We start from the raw sequence: 7,849 nt of genomic DNA, 5'->3' as shown, positions 1-7,849 counted from the left end.
CCCCCGCACTCTCAGTGACTTGGCTTTTTATTGCTTTCTTATTTTCTGGCACTGAATGGTGCTCCAGGGTTCATCTTGTATGTTCTCAGATTCAGTCCTAGAATCCACTGCTCTCCCAGGAGCCTGGTGTCTCTAAAGTGCTTGGTGTTAGAAACCATGGTCTGCATTCCATGAGTGTTCATCACTCCTGGAGGGTCACTGTTCCTGCCTCTCGGCTGACAGGGCCAGGGAGCACGTGCGTCCGCTGCTCACGTGTGTCTGACACTACTTGTACAGCTGTTCATGTGTGCCATGGGAAGCCGAGTGCTGATTCATGTGGGACCTTTCTGGGTGGCCTTTTCACTGTCACGCAGTGTCTTCTGTGCACGTGTTTTAGGTGTTGAAGTCTGACTCTTCGTTTGCTGTGGCTTCTGATTTTGGTGTTTAAAAGAAAGAAGGTGATGAAGACCTACCCTGGGTTTTCTTCACAGTGGAGCCTGCCGTTCTTTCCAAGGCTCAGCTCTTTTCTTGCGCAAGTGCTCTCCGAATTGTCGTGAACCTCTCACACTGATTCCCAGAAGGCTGGGAAGTTGGACCTAGAGAGCCATCTTGCCCCTGGCTGTTAGGGAGGAGAGGGGATTTGGAGGTCTTGCATTCTGACATTTTGGCAGACACCATTTTGTGTCTACTTGTGTAGGGAATGAGGAAATATTCTTTTAATAAGTCTCTTTTCTGCTTAAATTAGTCAAGGTTAATTTTTATTCCTTGTAAAGGAGAACTGTGATAAAATTGCTCACATAATTGCTTTCAATAATTTTTGTTTTGAGATTATTACCTTATTACTTTGACTTTTTTTAAATTAAAGAATGGTACACTAAACAGTTTTATGAAGTTTTTGTTTTATTTGTTGATGGAGTACTTTAAAAATTTTTTTTAGTTGTCAATGGATGTTTATTTTATTTATTTATTTGCAGTGCTGAGAATCAAACCCAGTGCCTCACAGATACTAGACAAGCACTCTACCCCTGAGCCACCACCCCAGCCCCTGATGGAGTACTTTTAAGGATATTTTCCACAGCATCTTGTAGTGTTCTTGATCTGAAGGCCTATGTGAGATATATGAGATTATTTCTTCTTGGAGTACAGTTCTGGGAACAGCCTTGCTTCTCCAGAGGAGCCGAGAGGCCTCCTGATGGCTACAGAGAAGGATGTAATCAATCTCATTTTCTTTTTCATTTTTGATGCCATGAAGCTCAGAAACTTGAAATGCAGAAATAGTGATTAGATTACTTTATAATCTGCTAAGTTGAATTTTTCCTTCATTAACTATTCTAATATGCATCTTATTTGGGTCTTATTTTAAAAATATTTACCATCTTTTCTTTTTATATATCTATCATATACCTGTCATCTATCATCTTTTTCCTTTATAACTTGCCTCAAATGCTTGCTGAGGAGTGAGGTAATCATACCTAGTCTCCACCAAGGAGACGTGAAGTCGGGCTGGTGGGGGACCTCCACTGCTGTCTGTGTTCCTTCTCTGGGAGCACTGGGCTTTAGGAGGCTGCACGTGACAGTGGTGGAAGCACTGGAATAGGGGGCTGGGTTCAATTCTGGGATTTTCATCTATTTGCTGGTTGACCTTGAGCCAACCCCTGGTCCCTCCTCTAGGTTTGAATCTTCTAGCCTGCAGAGTGGGCGTGGGAAGTGGACACTGAGTTGGACAGTACATGTATGGCTGTCAGCGTGGTTCTGGGAACAGCAGGTGTGGAAAATGTTCATCATTTCAACTGGAAAATGAGTTTGCAATGTGGGGAGGTCTTAGAGATGGCGGAGTGACAGCAGCGCAGGTCTGGAGGTGCCTGCGAGGGGAAAGCAGATGAGACTCTAGGCCGGCCTTCACTCTAGCAGCTGTTGCCACCAAAGCCCTTCCTAAGAACTGGGGGAGGGTTGGTTTGGAGGTGCCTCCTGTCGGGGCTGGGGCTAGAATGGTAAAAGGGCCTCTCCAGGGAGTGGGTTTCGGGCTGGTGAGGCGCACACTTTCCCCCAGAGGGATGCTGTGGGAAGAATGATGGGCTAGGAGTCAGCAGGTCTGGGCTGTCTGGGTTGTCATTTGTGTCTCTTTAGGAAACCCCCTAAATTTCTCTGGGTTGTGGCTACTGCGGTGCTAGGAGATCTCTCATCCTCTGGCTTTATACTCCTGTGGTTTCTCTGGTGCTCCACACATATCTTGCTCCTTTGGAAACATGAAAGGTTCACTCCATTGATTGTTACAACCTTTGTCTCATCTCCCTCCTAAATTGTGTGTGTTGAAGCTGGAAGAAAACAAGGGTCCAGACGGACGCGTAAAGCCTGAGGAGAAAGACATGGGACTGACTTCATTATGAGCTAACAAAAGGATTGGAACCAACCTGGGATGCACTTAATGTCCCTGTGTGATATATCAGCTTTAGAAATGGTACTCTTAGTTCCTGATGACCAGCAGTCCCGGTTAGTGGGTGGGAAGGAATCATATAACACCCTCGGGAAGATGCACAGGTAGCCCCACAGCAAGGCCTAGGGGGCACAAGCACCAGGGGCTGTTTTCTCACCACGCCTATTAAGAGGAGTGGAGTAAAACTAGGCGTCTCACCTTGTCATGCTTAAATATGTCCACTTCGCTTGGCCCTGGTCAGTCGTGGTTCTGGGTAATGTGAACTTTGGAACTGAGTAAAGCAGATGGTGCTCTCTGGTGTGAGTGAAGCTTGTCAATCAGATGAGGCCTGAGGAGTTCTGATGCATGAAGGGAACTCCGGACCGACTGCTGGACCGTCCTTATCCTCAAAAGGAAAGAACTGCTCCTGGGTTCAAGCCTGCTGGCTTTCAGACTAGAACCACGTCATTGGCTCTTCTGGGCCTTCAGCTTGCAGACTGCAGATCTTGGGACTTGGAAGCCTGAAAGCTGTGTGAGCTGAATCCTTGTCCACACATATGGGCCCAGGCACCCTCAGGTTCTGCTTCTCTGAGAGCCCTAGCACACTGATCCGGGAAGAGGGGACACTGGTACTCACCTGCATTCTTGAACCTGAATGCAGGAAAATGTAGGGAAAGGGAAAGTGGGCAGTTAGGGCAGAATCCCAGCAGAGGGACCTGAGAGTTGCTTTATGTGTCATGTATGGGGATGTCAGTTTTTGTTTTTACTGCATGACAGGAAGCCTGGGGCAGAGAGGAGGACAGGTAGCAATGAGTCAGGTGGATCTCAGTTCAACTCTCTCTCTCTCTCTCTTTTTATTTATTTTTTTTTAAATATGGATGAACATAGAGAAGTTCTACCACTGAGCTACGTCCCCAGCCCTTTTTATTTTTGTTTTTTTATTTTGAGACAGTGTCTTGCTAAATTGCCCGGCATAGGTCCTCCTGCCTCAGCCTCCTGAGAAGATGGAATTACATGTATGTGCCACCATGCCTGATATTGGGTTTGACTCTTGATTATGTGAACCAGGACAGGCTACTTAACCTCTCTGAGTCTCAGTGTCTTCATGGTAGTGGGGAGCTGACAACATTTATTTCACAGGGTCATGTGATGGTTAAATTAGATAATTCATCAAAGTGCCTGGAATATGGTAGTTTTTCCACAAAAGCTGGTTCCCCAGTACCCTATCTTGCTCTCATCCACATATATTTATATTTTTTGGTACTGGGGCACTTGACCACTGAGCCACACCCCAGCACTATTTTGTATTTTATTTAGAGACAGGGTCTCACTGAGTTATTTATCACCTCGCTTTTGCTGAGGTTGACTTTGAACTTGTGATCCTTCTGTCTCAGCCTCCCGAGCCGCTGGGATTACAGGACTGTGCCACTGTGCCCAGCTCATCCACATATTTAATGCCTTATTTATCCAACAAAGACTTACTGAGCTCCCGGTGTTGGAAAAACTGCAAATGAGACATTGCTGTGTCCAGACTGTGCAGACAGAAAGCCAGCCATGTGTCCATGACTTCGTGGTTCTATTTTGAAAAGGATCAATGATGGGGTGAGCATAGCGGAATTGTTTGGGTGCGGCTGTAGCTCTGGTCCTGCCAGATGGCTCCAAGGCCCTGTCCTGTGTAATGCGTGAGGAGAGGGAGGAGGGGAGGCAGTGGGGATGGCTCCCTGGGCAGAGGGCAGTGACCAGCACAGTGTTGGGGGCAGGGATAAGGTTGGGCAGTGGGGATGGCTCCCTGGGCCGAGGGCAGTGACCAGCACAGTGTGGGGGGCAGGGATAAGGTTGGAGAGGTGGATGGGACAGGTCCTAGGGTCTCTATAGGTCTTGGTAAGGAGTCAGAGGCTAATAAAGATGGGAGGCCGTGGGGGAGGGCCCTCTGATCCAAGTGCTTATCATGAGGGAGGGGATAGGAGAGGGGAGAATGAGGGGGTAGGAAGACCAGCTAGAGACCATGTATGGGTGGGATGGGTTTGGAGCAGATCACAGTGGAGGAGCAGGTGGGGAGCAGCAGCCGGCATCGAGATGTGCTTTGGTGGAGGGCCCACGGTGCTTCGGGTGGACTGACAGGGGATATTAGGGATGACGCTTCGGGCTGTCTTTTCACCATCTAGCCTGTGAAACCGTCCAGACACCAGCTGGAGTGGAACGCTTCCACATTCAGTTTTCAGAGGGTGCTCAGGCCTGTCCCCCTGAAAAGCCAATGGAAATGTGACTGCCTGGTGGCCATGTGGGGAGGTGGGGCCTAGCAGCAAGTGTGTGGGTCACGGGGTAAAGTCCTCATGAGTACTGACTCTTTTCTCAAGGTCATGGGTTCTCCTGAGGGAGGAGACTGGTAATCTCAAGGGAGGCTTGTCAGAAAGCCTTGGTTAACCTCCTCAACTTCTCTTGCTCTCTGAGCTAGGGGGGCTTTTGGGGAGAGAGACCCTAGTGGACAGAGACCTGTACCTAACATCATGACGTCATGCTCTTCGTCAGATAATAAAACCCACAGCATATACTTGCAACAGATCAATTAGAGCAAAAACATAATTAATTTAAATGTCATCAGATTCAAAGACTTTAAATGTGCTCATAACTGACCAAAGAGAAATATTTTGAACCCCCAAAATACAGTGATTGCCAGTGGTCCTGATTGTCAAGAAGCTTTCCTGAGAATCTGCACATTTCTTCCAGAAACAAAGAGTGCTACCCTAGGCTGGCCATTTATCTTGTCTTCTCTGAGAAGTGAGGGGCCTGGGCACCCCACCTTCAGGTGTGCACATCTTTGCTGTCTTTAAGTAAATCTTTGCTTGTGCTTTGTTTCTGATGCGCCCTGAAATTCTTTTCAGAGACAAAAGTCAAGAACCCACGTGGGCCATGTTGAGGTCCCACTTTCCTCTTTGGAGGGACCTCCTCAGACTGCTGTCACGGACAGCTCTTCTGCACAAGTCGCTTGTCAATCTGCTTTCCAGAGTTGAACTAGCCCAATACTTTCTCTGATGCCATGCTCCGGGGCTCTCCACTCTCCAGAACCCTGAGCTAAAATAAATCTCTTTCCATTATATAGAGATCTTCTGTGATCTTCTGTTTTAACAACAGAAAATGGACTAAGTCCCGAAACAGAATATCAGTGCTGGAAGGAACTCAGGCATCTTTGATTCAACTGAAGCCTCAAAGGCTGATGCATGGAACAACTGCAGTCTAGTTTCCAGAATCCTTGCTTGGGGTTTATTTCCCTCTAAGCTGCTGTCTTTAGCAATAAGCCAAGCTGACATAGAGAACCCACGATTTAGGCTACCAGAGGGTGATGCTTATTAAAATGCTAAGTATTAAGTTCATACATTATGCATAAGATGCAAAGAATACCAACACACCACAGAGCTGTGAGCTACCCACTTGAGTTTCAAAAGAGCATTGTTGATCTTTTTGTAGTCCCAAATGCCTCTCAACAACCCCTTCTCTGGCTTCCTGTCTCAGAGTGTCCACTGCTTTTCTTTACATTCCACTACCCATTTGTCTCCCTAAGTGACCGTCTTTGTGCTTTGCATGTTTTTGAACCTCTACAAGTGGAAGGCAGTGAGCCTTCTCCTGTGACTCACTTTTGCTCGACACTGTTTTAGAGATCCATCCACAGTGGTGCTTGCAGTTCTTATTAATTTTTCACCCTAATTTATTTATTTTTTATATGATAGTAGAATGCATTTTGACCTATTATACCCATGTGGAATATAACTTCTCATTCTTCTGGTTGTACATGATGATTACATTGATCCTGTAATCATATATACACATAGGATAGTAATGTCTGATTCATTCTACTGTCTTTCTTATTCCCATTCCCCCTCCCTTCCCTTCATTCCCCTAAATCTAATCCAAACTACTTCTATTCTTCCCTATTCCCCCACTGCCTTATTGTGAGTTAGCATCTGCATATCAGAGAAAACATTTGGACTTTGTTTTTTTGAGACTGGCTTATTTTACTTAGCAATGATATTCTCAAGTTCTATCCAATTACAAGCAAATACCATAATTTCATTCTTCTTTATGACTGAGTAATATTCCATTGTGTGTATATACCACATTTACTTTGGCTTTTTCAAGCAGTGCAGCCAAAGGTTTTTGTTCAACTTCCTGGTACACATGTGCAGTAGGGTCTTTAGGGTCTGGGCAGGAGTGCATTAGCTGGTTGCTATTGTCAGCTTTACTGGCAAAGACAGTTATTTTCTCCAGATGCTGTGTTGGTTCACACCCCCACCAGGAACGCAGGGGATTTCTGTTGCTCCACATTCTTGCCAACACTGGATACTGTCAGACTAAAAAATCTGCTTACCTGATGAATAAGAAAAGTTTCATTTAGGTTTCAATTTGCATGTCCTGGGTATTAAGGAGATGGACCATTTTCTAAAACATTCATTGTGAGTACCACACTTTGGATGTGAAATAAAACTGAATATCTTACAGCAAGTTTTGGGAACTAGGGAGTGTCATCACAATTCAGGAGCTCTGGTCTCTTCCCCAAAGCTTGTTCTACTGGTGTTTTGCTCCCTTGGTTGATGCAACTCTGCCCCTCCAGTTCTAAAGCCAGACTCCTTCCTCAGAGCCCTCTTGCTGTCCCTCTTTACAGCCACATCTGTATGGTAGGGAATCCTGTCTTAGGCTCTTCTTTAAAACATATTCAGGGTCTACCCACCTCAGGCTCTGAATTACTGTAGTTTCTCTTCCCCCTTCACCCTCACCTGCTGTGCAGTTTCCAAAGAACAGATTGTGTCCAATTGTCGGTACCCCATGGTGCCTGCTCACCTCTCCCAGAGTTAAAGCCAGTGTCCTTAGAGTGATGCCCTGCTTCTCACAGGACAACTTGTACAGGGATGTAGAGAAGGGTGGTTGGGGTGGCAGAGGTGACTGGGCCATCCTCTCCAGTCTGCCTGGGCACTGGCTCTTGGAGGCTGCTGGGGCCACAAGAAGAGCGGGACTTGTTTGGGCACAAGCCCATCAGCAGCTTCATATTCTCTGGTTTCCTATTGGCTAGTGCAAGCCCCATGGTCAGGTCCAGATGCAAGAGAGGAGTAGCCCCAAGGCAGAGGAGTGAGCCAAAGAGAAGGCCAGGGAGGGGAGTTTGTGGCCATTTTTGAAGTCATCCTGGATTTAATGTTGCAAGTACTAAAGACTGGGAAACAACCAAGATAAAAGGCATATAAGCGCTTTAGACAACTGCATGAAAGAAACTCAAAAGCTTTATATGGTTGTAGTGGGATTAGAATGATCCGAAACATTGCACGTCTAACTGCCACCCATCTTCAGACCTGATCTGCTCACTCTCTGATTTGGAGAGATTAACCCAGGAATTATATAGGTCAGTTTGGTAAGGCATTTAATCCTGCTTTTAGAATGTGTGTGTCAGAAAATCAGATTCGATTATCTCCT

This window comes from Marmota monax, unplaced genomic scaffold (assembly GCF_021218885.2).
Source record: "Marmota monax isolate L192 unplaced genomic scaffold, Marmota_monax_Labrador192_F-V1.1 WCK01_AAM20220418_F8-fsc00226, whole genome shotgun sequence".
NCBI classification, from domain to species: Eukaryota; Metazoa; Chordata; class Mammalia; order Rodentia; family Sciuridae; genus Marmota; species Marmota monax.
The sequence above is the reverse complement of the archived record's forward strand: the minus strand, read 5'-3'. Positions refer to the sequence as shown.